The following is a 14,647-nucleotide window of genomic DNA, read 5'->3' on the forward strand; positions in this document are numbered from 1 at the left end:
CTGTCTTAAAGGGGCAATGGCTTCTCAACGCCAGTAAACATTTGGCTTATGACAATGTAGGTACACCAAACCAGAAGTCTATGATCTCTCTCAATTTTTATATGCAGCCTCACTTTTTAAAAGTCCTGATATGAACACAATGCAGTATTTCTACTGGCTGCAATTCTGATCTAGACCCAGCACCGCTGTATAAATATAAGGAGACAAGCCCAAAGAGGTGAAGTTACCATACGTGGTTCTGTTGGAGCATGTCCTTAGCATTCTGGGTTCTCGCTGCGCTGCTGGTGGGTCATAGAAGATCCGGCTCAGGACCCAGAAGCATCACCATCCTGCTCCCAACAGGGTCCACGCTGCCCTCAGGGTAAAGGGCCTGGGATGGGGTTTTCCAAATGCTTGGGGCTGGATGGGTAGAATCAGAATTATCTGGGGTACTTGTTGATATTGTGTCCTTCTGCTCCACTCCCCCTGGAGATATGGGGGCAGGACAGTATCCATAGTGGGTTTGGGAAGCATCAACCTAATGCACAGGTTTCCCAGAGTGGTCACTTCCTGAGAAACACAGGATTGTCACAAGTACATATTAGGAGCCTGCTGGCTACAGAACTCTGCATAATAGGCAAGGAAAGGCTTCCTCGAGCTCAGAGCAAGGGGCTGCCTGATGCATTTGGCTAAAGGCAGGTGCTCTGTAAACCTCTGCAGAATAGAAGCCTTCCAGAAAATAATATCTTTCACCTCAATTCCAGCTCCATTTCTGATACACCTATGACAGCACCAGGAATTACAGAAACAGGACTTGAGCGCAGTCCTTTCTGAAGGTTTGATTCTTAATTCAGCAAAAATCACTTACGGTTCAAATAAATCTTGAAAATCCCTCAAATTGCCCCTGAAATCCAGTGAACAGGCCCTACATATGCTGTTGAGGAGTACGGAAGAAAGAGACTGCCTATACCAGACGTCTGGATATTCAAACTGCCCACCTTTGAAGTGATCACAAATCCTGGGAGATGAATAGGGGATGGGGTGGGAATTTCTAAAATGTTTCTGATGTGCCTGCAGAGTTTACTGGTTTAGGCTCAAGATTAAGCATACCAAAATCCGATGTATAGACATGCTGGTTGCTGCTAGGTTCAGGTACTTACAGTGTTTTAGGCATCAAAGCCCTTAGCTTGGGTCCGGGCCATAGAGTAGGTCATCAGTGGTATTTGCTAGACTGGAATCTAACCCTAGCTTATTAAGACACACACACACACACACACACACACACACACACACACACACACATGCTGATGCCTTTCTTCTCTAGCTTCTTACCCTTTAAAGCTCAATTCAACACACACCTCTTTCAAGAACCTTTCTTAGATTCTCCTGAACTCCTTAGAACTTTGCTTTTCTGGTCCCTCTTGCTTCCTAATTACCTGCGAATAGGATTGCCTTCCTCCTAGACAAAAGGTCTTTTCCATTTATGTATCCATCACAGCTTCTTCCGTGGGTCCTGGTGTTTCCCTCAACTTAGCCATTGGCCTTGTAACTTCACATTTGGTACCATTCCCACTACTAACTTGACTATCGATTCACTCAGAAGTTTTCTTTAAATTGACTTAAAAATGATTTATTATCAAGAAATTTGTATATAGCTAATGCAATGGAAATAGTGTTTTGAAAGGAGTAAATCAGTATATTTTGCATTTCTATACTGAAAAATCATCCCCCCACCTCTGGTAACCATTATAGTAAAGCTGTAGGGTATCGTGTAGAGGACCCCAAAAAGACAGAGTGGAGACTGTGACCCTCCTGCACCATGGATCTTGGGAAAGAGAACGGAACAATGCTAGGGAAAACAGGGAGCGATACCAGGTGCCCTGAGCCCCTCTTAGACTTAAGTCCAAAAGTGGGAGATGTGCTAGACAGGGAAGTTGAAGGCAGACTTGTTTCTCCAGGAGAAGACTGCCACAGAGGTGCCCCAAATCCTTAAGCCAGACTGTGGCAGCCAAAACCGAGTAGAAGAGGTTGGGCAAAGAGAGACCTCAGGTGATGCTCCTGCTTATCCTGGATCAGTTAGTCCTTGGAAGGGCCCCAAACATGGCCTTGAAGGGAACTCAGAGGTACTTGGAATATGGTTGGGAGCTGGATAGGAAGGAGATCAGGGGACCCACAGAGGTGCTTCCTGGGCTTGAGGACAAAGTGAACCACAGCCTGACTTAGGTGGAGCACAGTGCTGAGTGCTGGTCAGAGCTGAGGTGGGGCACTGAGTCATTGAGGATTCATGGGCTTTGACCAAGACAACAGGATAGACCACAAGCTCGCCATGTTAGAATTAATCATCTTCCCAGGAATTTGGTGCACAGGGAAGTTGCTGTGGACAGCCCAATAATGCTAGGACTATTGCAAGTAGGGCCAGGCTCCCTCCACGCTTCTATTTCTGTGGTCACATAAGCTTCCCCCAATTCATGCATCCAGATGCCATCTTGGAGAGGAGCGGGGAGGATGGGAAGCAAATCTGAGGTCATGCATTTATTCGAAAAAGCTTATGTTACTTAAAGAGATTGTTTAAATTATTGAATAGGACTGAATTTACCAGAGAGAGCTCAATGTAAATATGTACCATTAACCACGAGGGATGAGGTGTTCTCTCTTTGTTAGAAAGAAAAACTAGTAAGTGTTATAGATATATTTAAGAAACAGGTTGCGGGGTGCCTGGGCGGCTCAGTTGATTGAGTTAGTTGAGGGTCGACTCTTGACTTAGGCTCAGATCATGATCTCATGGTTAGTGAGATCCAGCCCCGCATCAGGCTCCATCTGTCAGTGTGGAGCCTGCTTGGGATTCTCTCTCCCTCTCTCTGTTCCCTCCCCGGCTCACGTTCTGTCTCTCAAAATAAATACATAAACTGAAAAAAAGATTAAAAAAAGAAACACACTGTGGGCAAACTGATGCTATCTTTTCTACAAACCCAGCGCTGAAAGAGAACTGTGGAGGGCATGACTTCCTAAATGCGTATCTTATATTTGCTCTTCTGTCAAGGTGCCACCTCTGATTATCTCAGGCGCCCGCTAATGGACAGGGCCTGCACTCTGGGAAACTAATACGGTCTGTAATAATGATACTAGTTTTCATTTACGGAATGCTTTCTAGGCTATCAGAACCTGGGCTAAACGTTTTGCAACCCTTACCTTACCTTATTTAATGCCACTTATTTATTCCTTATTACCTTACCTTATTTAATGCCACTTATTTATTCCCACTTTGCAGATGAGAAAACTGAGGCTCTGCAAGGTAGAAGGAATTGCGAAATATCACAAGGCTGACAAGCCAGCACAGCTGGGACTTGAGCCCAGACTTCCTGCTTCCAAACTGCAGGCTTAGCCATTTAGAGAAGAGAAAGAAGGAGGAATGAAGGTCAGGGAGCATGACTGAGTCCTGCAGTTCTTGGGCTGTTAAAAATCATTTAATCTTCTAGGAAGCTGAGTAACCCCCTGACGTCACCTCCTTGGACCTTGATGTTCCCATCAGTAGTACAGACCAGTGGCCTGGATGGCCCCTGAGACACAGACCTTTGATGGGCTCTCTCTGTCCTCCCAGACTGCTCTGCTGAAACCCTGTGGGAGAAACCGGAATGAGAGAGGACCTCAGTGTGAGGCTCAGCTTTGGCTTAAAACATATGCTAATCGACCCTGCTACCAATGGCCTCGGGTGCAGACTGGACTGCAGGTGGACAAAACAAAGGGAGGGTGCTCTGGGATGGACTCGGGTCACAGGGGGCAATCCCCCTGTCACCCAACATGGGCCCAGAGCTGGGTACCCTGGGGCTTCCTTCCCACAGCCTTTCTTCAATCCCACTTCACATTGCTGCTCAATGCAAATGCTTCAACAGGATGTTCAAATCCTTTCCCATCTGGCTTCATCCTGCCATTCCAGATGGATGCCTCACTGCACCCCATTGCTGCACCCCCATAACTGTGCTTCCATCACCTCACCCCCATCCCTATAGCCTCATCACTTTACCCCATCCCTGCACCCCCATCACCTCACCCCATCCCTACAACCTCATCATCATACTACCATCATTTATTCCCATCACTGTGGGTCCCATCACTGCACCCCATTGGCAACCATCCTTTGTTAATTACATTTTCCTCTCCTGGAATGTTTTGCCTTGACTTCTTCACCTGGCAAAATCTTATTTGTCTTTCAAGCTCCCACAGGAACACCGTCTCCTCCATGCAGAGCCCCTTATTCTCAAGTGCTACAACCGTTTTCTCCTTTCCTCCTGTGTGCTTTGTCAATGTTTCTATTATATGATTTACAATGCTCCGTCCTCGTTCTGTGGCTGTTTAGCCACAAATGATGATGAGGCTGAGGATGATGATGCCGATATCACTTGTCTCCTGGTCACATAACCTCAGGCCACTTCTGCTTTAAGTCACAGTTGCAGTGGACAGTTCTGTGCAGGCTCAGTCTCACCTTGCACTGACTGCACACCACTTGAAGCACGGGTGGACCATGTGACTTTCTATTTTCTGCCCCAGGGCCTTCTCCCTTGTCACAAATATCCCCTCTGACTTTGTCTAAGTGAGATTGGAACTAGAATAACCCAGGAGTAACACTCTCAAGGAAGGGAGAACGAGGCCTGGGAGATACACACTCCAGCCTCTGAAGGCATTCTGTGTGCTGCTCAGGAGGCAGAGGGTTCCAGAAAAATTGAGTTCTCATTGCTCACAGCAGCAGTCTCAGTAATACATCCTTTCTTGTCTTTTCTCTCTCTTCTCCCAGCCCCAAGCTCTGCTCTCAGGGAACAAAACTAAGTCAGTGGGCACCAGAAGGAGACCTAGGAAGTAGATTATCAGTGGGAATATGTGAGTGGATCCCTCACCATTCAGACAGCATCATGTCATAAAGACTCTCAGGGATGGGTTGGGATGCGGTCCAGCTGGAGGGGACCATTGATGTATGCCTTAACCCTAGCATCTCTAAGGTATAGAGGTGATGCTAATTACAAGGGTTGTGGTGTTGGCTGGATTTCATTAACTGCCTTGGAAACCCTGAGGAAAAAAAAAAATACAGGCTCTGGTCAATCTGCTATCAATACAGAGTGAAAATTGGTAGGCTTCCTGGCAGCGTTTAAAGATAACCTTATCTCCTTGAACCACAGTTAGGCCATGCTGTGAGGCCCAAGATTTCAACATAAGAGTGAGAGAGCTACAAAGAAGGTTCAATGCGTAGCTGTGGAAGATCTCTTATACTAAAGCCAGGGCCCAGGTAAAATGATTAGGACCCCAAGACCTGGGGTGGAGACATGTGGATGGATGTGTTTGAGAACCATGAACATCCAGATTCTCCTAAACACTCCAAACGAGTAGAAACCAACCTCTCCTTCTTACTAGAGGAGGACAGACTTGATTTGTGATGTGTGTCTCACATGAAAATGCTTTTCTACTTCAAGATCACCCGATTTCATGCATTGTCCCTGGCCAGTCATGAAAGCCAGGTTTCAGCAGAGCTTGAGCAAGGGAATGTAGCCCCTTCTCTGGGAGGAAATGGCTTTCTCACTGAATTAATTGCATAACATGGCCAATATGTCCTGGTAAAAACTGAGAAAAACATGTGTGGGAGTGAATCCTGAGGGTGGTGGACCTGAAGGGTGGAGCAGAAGGTAAGACTGGATAAGAGAGAATTTAACACAAGAGCACATTCTCAGGACTCAGGATTTATTGTCCTGAAAGAATGTCTCGAGCTGGTCTAATATGCTGCAGGAATGGCTTCTTGAAGCTTGAACACGATGATAGCCTACAAAAAAAATGAGATGGAAATGCTAGAATTGCCATGGCCAAGTATTGATAAAGTGATCAGAAGGTTCGGGATATGGGTTTATTAGAATAAATTTATTTCCTAGAATGAGGGAACTCACCACCTGGTGATATTTACTAGGAGTGCCCAGGGACTCTCTTCACTAGGGTAGTGAGGAATGTACCAGTGTAGAGGGCACCTATATCTTTGAGAAGCCCAATGGTGACAGTTCTTGGTAAGTAAAGGTTGACAGTAGGCAATGCTACCATGAAAATAGGCTTCGTTCCGATTCAGTCAATGTGAGTGAATCTGGAATAGCAGAAGCCAGGTAGTGCTACTTAACCACCAGAGATAACGTGGAAATAGCTACCTCAATGGACAGCAAAGGCAGTGGCAACCAGGGTGCCTTGTCCCACTGAGATCTATGACAGTGATTAATAGACCATGGTATTCCTAGAAATAAGTAGGCAGCCAACTTGAATGTTGCTTCAGTTGTAAAACCAGAAAAAGCCAAGAGCTGGTGAGCAGAAGTTGCATGCCAGCCATAACAGTGAAAGATCACAATGCCTTACCAGATATTTCCAGATCTAAACCACTTCTCTGGGTGGCTCAGCTAAGCATCTAACTAGCTCAGGTCATGATCTCAGGGTTCATGGGTTTGAGCCCTGTGTCAGGCTCTTTGCTGACAGCTCGGAGCCTGGAGCCTGCTTCGGATTCTGTGTCTCCTTCTCTTTCTGCCCCTCCCCTGCTTGCGCATGCTCTCTCGCTCCCTCTCTCTCTCTCTCAAAAATAAATAAACGTTGGGGCGCCTGGGTGGCTCAGTTGGTTAAGCATCCTACTTCCACTCAGGTCATGATCTCACAGTTCGTTGAGTTCGAGCCCCACATTGGGCTCTGTGCTGACAGTTCGGAGCCTGGAGCCTGCTTCAGATTCTGTGTCTCCCTCTATCTCTCTGCCCCTCCCTTGCTCACATTCTGTCTCTTTCCCTCTCTCAAAAATAAATAAACATTTAAAAAAAATTTTTTTAAATAAACGTTGAGAAAAAAATGTAAATAAATAAACCACCTCTCAAACTTACTGAATCCATTGATTAAAGGATTCTGGGTCTTCTTAAAGAAGAACTGTGTAATGCCACTACAAATGTATATATATATATATATATATATATATATATATATATATATATATTAATTCCCTCAATCCTTCTCTAAAGGAATTTGTAGCCAGGACCCACCTCATCATGGGAAATTCCAGATGCATGGTCATTTGGTGCCCATGATCTAGTCTTTCTTCTCAACCAGGACCCAGTCAGTAAGACTCCAATAGATGCTTCTCAAAGGGCATATAATTCTCTGCTGCAGTTAGCAAGGACTTACTCCAGAATTCCAGGGACCTATATCATGAGTCTCCCACTAGAGTTTTCCATAAACTCTACACTGCATCTTTTCCCATCCCCAACATCTCCAATATCCTAAGGCCTGCCAGGTCCTATCATTCAATAGCTGGGATGATTGGTCCATGGTGCCACTTCCTCTCCAGACCCCACTCAAAGCCGGCACCCTTTCATGTCACTCAGGACTTGGGCCAGCTGAATACCATATACAAATACCCTTGTCAACTAGACAGTGATTGGGGGTCACATTTCAAAGGTCGTGATATATAAGACTGGACAAAAGAATATGCCATTGAATGGAGGTTTCATTCCCCCCTATCACCTGCAAGCAGCCGGGTTGATAGAAAGAATGGAACATTAAAGATGCAAGTTAAATTACTAACAGGTAAAACACATTGGTCAGATGGACTAAAGTACTGTCCCAGGCTTTAATACATTTAAGTGATCAACCAGTAGGGCTTGTTGCCCCATACACCACACTAGGGACTCCTGCTCAGACACCCAACACTGTAAAGGTATGGAAGCTATGTGGGCAGCCATTGCCCTCGCTCTCACCATGGATCAATGTGCTATATGCTGCTAAGAACACCAAGTCCCATCACGCCAGAGAAAGGTATCATCATTAGAACTTGCAATAAGACGTCCCATTGGGATGGACAAGCTACTTCACCCCCTAGGTGAGGGGGAACTACTCAGTCTCCACTGGGATCCTATTCTCCTGATGCAAGCCAGATCTGTTGAAAAGTACTAGGCCTGCAACAGAACACGCACCATTGAAAGGGGAGAGGGTGGTAGTCCTGATCTGGCATATCCTGCCCCCAGTCCAACTCTTCATGCCTGACAGTGCTGTCTCTCTCAGTCAACATGTATGGTATATACAGCCAGGCTAAGTTCCCAAAGCTGTCAACCCCACACTCCTCAAGGCCAGGTGGGCAAGTTCTGTTTTCCACTGGCACGATCATTTGGCCACCATCTTTTTTTCTCCATTGGCCTGGAAGACATTATAACACACGTAAAAGCCCTTACTAAATTCATCCAACAAGCCTTAAATGATAGCCAACTAAACATTTCTTTACTGAACACTGAAATGTCTATAATAAGAAAAGTTGTCCTCCAAGATAGGATGGCCTTGGACCTTATTATTGTCTCCCAAGGAGGCACCTGTACTGTTATCCAAATAGAATGTTGTGTGTCCATACCTGATGAGGCTGCTAATGTATCATCTTTATTAAATCACACGAGGACACAAGTGAAATGCCCTGAGTGATCAACCCCCAGTCTAGGGGACTTAAATAAATCAGTGGTTGGGCTCTTGGAGAAAAAAAAAAAGGTACTTATTTTGGTAATTATCTTGATTTGTGTTTTCTCTTGCATATGCCTCTATTGTTGTTGTGGTATCTGCCTCCCGTATAGCCAGATAGCCACCAAACCAACAGCCTACATGCAAGTGAAATCCTTTGTTGACATCTCAAGGCACACTGAGGAAGTGGGGGGTGTGTAAGAGTGTAAGAGCCTGTCCCAAGGTATGGAATGCTAGAGGAGGTCATTGAGAGGATGTGACCACCAGTTAACCCTGGAACTGGACCTGGGCAATTGGAGGCTCGTCACCCCCTCCCCTGTCCTTGAAATATACACTCTGCCCACCGTTCCCACAGTGGGTGCCATTTTGAAGGACAGAACCTTGACAGAGTAAGACATTGTGGAGACCATCTGGATGGTATACATGACTGAATCCAGTTAAGACCTACATATAAACTTGTAAGATTCTGGTGAGGGGATGCCAAGATCTACTCATGTTGTTGCCACCCAAGACAAGACTGAAAAGTAAGTTCCCTTGCTTATTAAACCTGCCACCAATCTGGAGTGCTCTGCCTCTTTCTTTGGTCTTTTCCTTGCCTTCCACGTACAGGAGCCAGTTTGCAAACCAACACCAACTAGACTTAACAGACACGCATAGCATGCTATATCCAACAACAGCAGAATACACATTCTGCTCCAGTGCACATAGAACATTCTCCAAAGTATACCATATGTTAGACCACAAAACAAGTCTCAATAAATTTTTAAAAGTTTGAAATCATACAAAGTATCTTCTACCACGATGGAATTAAAACAGAAATCAATGACAACAGAAAATTCAGACAATTCACAAATATGTGAAATCTAAGAAAGACACTCAAACAACCAACAGGTCAAAGAAAAAATCACCAGGGAATTAAAAAATACTTTGAGATGTTCTCTGAAAGTATACACTTGTGACTTAAAAAATAATACTTTGAGATGAATGAGATAGAGGCACATCACAGCACAACTTATGAGGTGCTGTGAAAGCAGTGCTCTAAATGCCTACGTTGAAAAAAGAAGAAGATCTGGAATAAATCATCTAAACTTCTGGAGCACCTGGGTGGCTCAGCCAGTTGAGCAACTGACTCTTGATTTCGGCTCAGCTCATCATCTCATGGTTATGAGGCCAAGCCCTGCATGGGGCTGTTGGGATTCTCCCCCACCCCCCACCCGGCCTTCTCTCTCTCTGCCCCTCCTCCACTCACGATCTCTCTCTCTCTCTCTCTCTCTCTCTCTCTCTCTCTCTCTCTCAAAATAAATAAATAAATGTTAAAAAACTAATCTAAACTTCCACTTTAAGGGACTAGATACAGAAGAGCAGACTAATTCCAAAGCAAGTGGAAGGAAAGAAGCAACAAATGTTAGAGTGCAGATAAAAGAGTAGAAAAATAAGAATCAATGAAACAAAAACTGGTTCTTTGGGAAGATTAACAAAATTGGGGGAAAATAACAACAACACTTTTTTCTAGATAGACCAAAACACAAAGAGAAAAGATTCAAAATACTAAGGTCAGTAATGAAAGTGGGAACATTACTACCAATCTTATGGGATGTTTTTCAGGCTGAAAGGAAATGATAAATCAAATAGATTGCAAATGTATGACGGAGCTCTAAGACACACGGAAGTAATATGTATGACAAAACAAAGCAGGAGAGGAGGGGGTAAAAGGGATAATATTATATTAAATTCCTTATATTATGTAGCTAAAAAATTCAACAGCAGAGACCAAAGGAAGAATCACAGAAAGTACTCTATTAATCTAAAAGAAAATAGGAAAAGAGGAATAAGGGAAACTACAAAAGAACTGGTGGAAAGAAATAACAGCCAAGTGATAGACTTCAGCCTACCCACTTTAGTAAACACTTTTAATAAAAACGGATTAAACACTACAAGTTAAGACCGTGGTTTTTCAGTGCATTCAATATAGGAGATTTCAAGATAAGAAATCTTACCAAAGACAAACAGAAGCATTTTTTTAGTGACAAAAAGAAAATACGGCGACCAGAAAAATAAAACAATCCTTTTTTTTAATGTTTATTTATTTTTGAGACAGAGAGAGAGAAGAGACAGAGCATGAGCGGGGGAGGGGCAGAGAGAGAGACAGAGACACAGAATCTGAAGCAGGCTCCAGGCTCTGAGCTGTCCACATATAGCCCAACGCGGAGCTCAAACTCACAAACCATGAGATCATCACCTGAGCTGAAGTCAGATGCTCAACCGACTGAATCACCCAGGCGCCCCAAAATAAGATAATCCTAATTGTGATGCACCTAACAATGAGCCAAAAGAAATGAAGAAAAAAATTGAAGCATACGAAGAAATGGAAAATATTACAATCATAGTTAGAAATTTTAATACAGCTCTCTCCATACAATTAGTAGAATAAGCAGGAAAATTTCAGTTAAGAGAGAGACTTGAACAACGTATTAATAATCAATTTGATCTAACTGATATATGCTAGACTAACAACTGCAGATTACACTTTCTTTTCAGGGGCACATAGAACATTTACTAACAGGAACCATATTCTGGGCCCTAAATCAAGTTTTAATAAATTGCAAAGTATTAAAGTAATTAAAATTAAATTAAAATAAGTATATTCTCTGATATATGCACAATGCCAAAGTTGATAACAAAAGATAATTAGAAAATTCCAAACGCTTGTAAATTAAGCAACACGCTGTCACATAACAAAGTAAATTAGACACTGGAGTTCAGGGACTGGAGGACTTTCAGATACCATAAGTGGACTGACATCATCTTTGGAAGCATCCTCACTCAGGTGAGACTATTGTTGACTGGTTGCCCCTCAGAAGTGTGTTTACTGAAGTGAGTGTGTCCCTGATGGCTGATTTTCAAAAGCAAGCAAATAATGATGATTTGTGATTTTCAATAGCATGTTCACTGAAGCAAGTTGTCATTGATCAATTGAACAAGTTTAAAACCAATTCTGGTGGCTACTTGTTACCATAGCTATAGAACAATCCATTTGTTATTAAATTTGAGAGAACATGTTTATTTTCAATATGAAAAATCTATTTTTTCTACTTAAAAAAATTAGAAAATGAAATTATAATGGTATCATAAACATCAAATGCTCAGTGATACATTTAATGGAAGATTTGAAAGACCTCTGACTCAAAACTACAAAACAATGCTAAGAGGAATAAATGAATAAATAAATGGGGAAGATAAACCATGTTCATGGATTCAAGGACTCAGTATTATTAAGATGTCATTTCAACCAAATTGATCTATAGAATGAATTCAACCCAAATAAAAACTCCAGCAGGCCTTTCTTTTTTTTCAAAAATAAATTGAAAAACTGATTCTAAAATGTAAAACCTTAAAAAATTTTGGAGGACTTACACTACCAGGCATCAAGACTTACTATAAAAGTAACTTGACCCTTACCTCGTCATACACTGAAATTAATTTAGACATACCAAAACCTAAATGTGAAAACATAGGAGAACATTATTATAATATTAGAATAGGCAAAGGTTTCTGAGAGAAACAAAAGGCATTAATCAGAAAAGAAAAACATTTATAAATTGTACTTTATTAAAATTTAAAACTTCTGCTCATCAAGAGACATCATTAAGAATGTGAAAAGATGAGACACAGATTGAGTGAAAACATTCACAATACATATACTTGACAAAGGAATCATACCTGGAATATGTAAGATTTCCCACAAATAACCTAATTAAAAATGGGCAAAAACAGTGGGGGAGGGCTGGGCAAAATGGATGAAGAAGGTCAAAAGATACAAACTTCCAGTTATCAGATAAATAAGTCCTAAGAATTTAATGTACATCATGGTGACTATAGTTAACCATATGTACTGCATATTTGAAAGATGCTAACAGAGTAAATCTGAAAAGTTCTCATCACAAGAAAAAAAATTTTATAACTATGGGCGGTGACGGATGGTATCTCAATTTACTGCGATGATCGTTTCACACTGTGTACAAACTGAATCACTATATTCTACACCTAAAACTAGTATAATGTTCTATGTTAATTATACTTCAATTTTAAAAATTGGGCAAAAGACTTGAGCAAGCATTGTACAAAAGAACCTAGCCAAATAGTTAATAAGCACATGAACGGGTATTCCATACCATTAGCCATCAAGGTAATGTGATTAAAAGCACAGTGAGTACCATTATACATCACCAAAAGGGATAAAAATAAAAAATAAAATAAAATAAAAAGTAACTATATCATGTATTGGCAAGGATGCAGAGTCCATTGCTAGGAGAGAAAGGTTAAAATGGTAAAAACCACTTTGTAAAACTGTACATCAGTTTCTAATAAGGTAAACATTCACCAATCCTGTGACTGAGCACTTATACTCCAAAGAGAAATAAATGTATGTGTCCACGAAAAGACTTGTGCAAGAATGTTTACAGAAGCTTTATTCATACTAGCCCCAAACTAGAGACCAATGTTCATCGACAAGAGAATGGATAAACTGTGAGAATGGATACAACCGAATACTACCACTCAGCCATAAAATAAACAAAACTCCTGAAATGTACAATATGAGTGAATCTCAGAAACATTCTTTTGATTGAAAGACGTCAGACACCAACAGGCAAAACTAACCTCTGGTAACAGAAGTCAGAATAGTGGTCATGCCATTGGGGAGAATTGCGCAGAAAGGGGCACGGGAACTTTGGGGGGTTATGCAAATGTTTTGTGTCTTAATCTGGTGATCACATGGGTGTCAACCTACGTAAAGATGTATGAAGCTGAACACTGACGCTTTGTCTCTAGGTAAATTATATTTCAACAACTGGCTGAAAGATAAATCAGCGAGGTCTCATTTCTAAGGATTTTGCTGAGGGTCAGAAGTCAAGGCCATTTCTAGATTCACTCACTGTCAAGCCTGGGTCACTGTTATTATAGCTTGTATGCTGGTACCCCAGCTAGACAGGATACTTTGCTGACTTCCACATCTGCCCTCCGCCCTGGACGTGCTCTAAAAGCCAACCCCTGGATTTAGTCAGTTTTTCATCCTCACATCCTGTGGCTAAACCCTGAGCTCAGGCCACAGCCCTGAAAACACACCGGGCACTTCCTGGAATGGCTCAGCTCTCTGTCAACAGCACAAGCCCATTCACCAGCGCAGGTGAGGTCTCTGATTTCCACTAGGAAAGAATTAGTAAGTGTCCAGGTGTACTATACCGTCTGCATGTAGGTGTGTGTGTGTGTGTGTGTGTGTGTGTGTGTGTGTGTGTGAATCCCACTCTCCAAACTTGGCAGCACAATAAATGAGACTCTATTTTTCTCCACGTGAACTGAATTTCTATACTGCGTGCCCGTCACCACCCTGTAGAGTGGAGTCACCTGCCACTATTGCTGTTTTCAGATGCAAGCCGGCAGCTCCCTCCTGGCTCACTGCTCTTTGTCTCTGCTCCTTTTCTGGTCTGGAGTTTGAGCAGAGCTCCACCTTCCCAAGGTTCCCTTTCTGTGTTGTCTGTCATTGCAGTGGATTTGGACCGGAGGAGGATGTCGAGGCACAAACAAATTCCCAGCATATGCTGACCCAGAAATTTCAAACTTAATAATGTTCATGAGCACACGCCTTCTCCAGCTGCTGAAGGCTAAGGCTTTTGAACCTCAGAAGTTCAGAACTGATTCCCATTTGGGCTGCCTTATGCCATGCCATCCTTCCTTGAGGAGAAGAATGCAGAATGGCCTCACGAACTGAATGGGGAAAGGGCCAAATAGGTACAAGGAATGCAGGAGAATGTGACACTTCAAAATATTATCCCTCCACACATCCTTGGAGAGTGTTGGGACCTCCTGTGAACTTTGCTGAGAAACTAATATGTGCAAGAGTCTGTGGGCAGGAGGGCACAAGGGCAGGAGGAAAATAAGGCATAAATTTCACCTTAGAGGGAGTTACTGTGTGAATGTAGGTAACTCTAACAGAAGACAGAATGTGGTAATTGCCCCAACTGCATTTTGGACCGAGATGGTGTGCAAAGAAGGAAGATGATTAATCCGAGGCAACACGGCAGACACCCACTAATTTTTCACCCTTGCACCTAGAGCTGTTGACCAATGGCTTCAGGGCTCCTCATCAGGGAGCTCCCTGCTCCTAGCCTAGTCC

General features: G+C 42.8%; 1 long non-coding RNA gene across 2 annotated transcripts in view; it reads right to left on the minus strand.

Moving 5' to 3' along the window:
* Window positions 1-407: 407 nt before the first annotated feature.
* LOC109494882 overlaps window positions 408-14,647 on the minus strand; it is a 258,239-nt gene continuing 243,999 nt past the window's right edge. For both annotated transcript variants that reach the window (XR_002738437.2, XR_006590114.1), the window contains one exon: window positions 408-3,594. This is a non-coding gene — a long non-coding RNA (uncharacterized LOC109494882). The remainder of the gene's footprint in view (window positions 3,595-14,647) is intronic.

The sequence above is a fragment of the Felis catus genome, chromosome E2 (genome assembly GCF_018350175.1).
Source record: "Felis catus isolate Fca126 chromosome E2, F.catus_Fca126_mat1.0, whole genome shotgun sequence".
NCBI classification, from domain to species: domain Eukaryota; kingdom Metazoa; phylum Chordata; class Mammalia; order Carnivora; family Felidae; genus Felis; species Felis catus.